The sequence below is a fragment of the Onychomys torridus genome, unplaced genomic scaffold (assembly GCF_903995425.1).
Source record: "Onychomys torridus unplaced genomic scaffold, mOncTor1.1, whole genome shotgun sequence".
Classification (NCBI taxonomy): Eukaryota; Metazoa; Chordata; class Mammalia; order Rodentia; family Cricetidae; genus Onychomys; species Onychomys torridus.
Window position 1 is genome coordinate 3,694,329 of NW_023414046.1, and position 1,749 is coordinate 3,696,077.

Genomic DNA, 1,749 nt, shown 5'->3' on the forward strand with positions numbered 1-1,749 from the left:
ATTAACAAAGTATCTGGCCATCCGTGAGAATGATAACATGAACTCCAAATGTCCAGCATGGATATGCACAGCTCATATGTGTGTGCATGTTGGTTTTTAATTTTTTGGTGGCTAAATTTAATCACTTGAATCATCCCAAGTATGTTCTGACAAGAATCTTCACTCCCCTGTGGAATTCTTTTACACTTTCTTCCCACAGGCTTTGAATCTGAGGCCCTGCATTAAGAATCACAAACAAGATGGTTCAAAAATATTTTTAAGTATCCTCTCTAGCCACAGGCAGTATGACCTCATTCAAGATCATAGAGAACCTGTCCCGGAGGCATGACATTCTCTTGTTAGATTTGTCCACAAGTGTGAACCAGGAAACTATTCATGAGAAAGCCATTTATGATGATACAAATATGTTAAACCAGATGATGCCATAATAGATGAAAGAGAAGAGAGCCAGAAAAAGCCCATGCCAGGCCTGACCAACTCACAATAGTGGACACGATGCTCTGCAGAAATAGAGACTATCAATTGTTTTGCTTTTCAGGGTCTCCATGAGTCACAGAATATTTCTTCTTCTATAAATATATGTCTGAATGAATATATTATGCCCATGGCTAACTCTAAATATTTTGTCTCTTTCTGATGAAAATAATGGTTCTGCTGAATTGATTTCTAAATGATCAACTTTATGTCAATGAAAACAATCAAGTTTCCTGTTTGAATCTGATCTTTGACCTTCATTAATATTCTGTTCACTATGAACACTGAATCAACATATTGTCATAATACACTCTATTTCTTGAACATTCAGTCCACCTGTGACTTCTTCGTTTCTTAGATCATAGTGGCATTAAGAAATACAAAACTTAGAAATTTTCTAGGCTTTCATCTCCCCAAACACTGAATAACTCTGTCAGGAGATGTGTTCTGTTTCTAAAAGCACAAAGATGAATTAAGTCCAGTACTCTACTGTGTGTTGCACTGTAGCCATGATGATGCTAATGTAAAGGTTACCACAATGAAAACTATGCATATTATACAAAATGAATCATTGTGTCAACAATGACTTCTCCTTGATAGGGATGAACCAGTGTTATTGGACTAGCATACAGCTAAGTGAGGTTCCCTATCCTTTCCATCCTCCTCTATTTTAACAGCTAGCCTGAAGGAGCTAGTTTTCCCACTGCAAATTGTGAAGCCAGTCTTCCCACTGTAACTCTTCATTGTTTTGCTTATTTTTGCTATTCTGACTGGGAGAGGATAAATTATTAAAAATTGGATTTGCATTTCCATAATAGCTGATGATGATTATCTTTTTTGGAAGATTTCTTATGCTCTATTTTATTCTTTTGAGAACTCTCTGTAAAGTTTCTAGGCCCATTTTATTTTTATTTTACTTTTTTATTTTAAATAAAATTAAGTTAATTTTTTCAATAATTAATCAATTAATTGTTTTTTTTTCTAGCCTGATCATAGCTTCTACTTCCTCCCTCCCCGCAACATCTCCTCTCTCCATCCAGCACTTCCTCTCCCTTCCCTTGAGAAAAGTATAGTCCTCCCATGTATATCAGCCAGTTACCGGTCCATTTTTAAAATTGGTCATTTGTTTATTTGACTCATGGCTTCTTTAGTTTTTTGTATATTTTGGATATACCTCTTTGAGATGTATACCTGTTAAAGATGCTCTTCCATTCTGTGGGACCCCTTTTTCACCATGTTGATTGTTTCTTTAGCCATGAAGAAGATTTTTAGTTT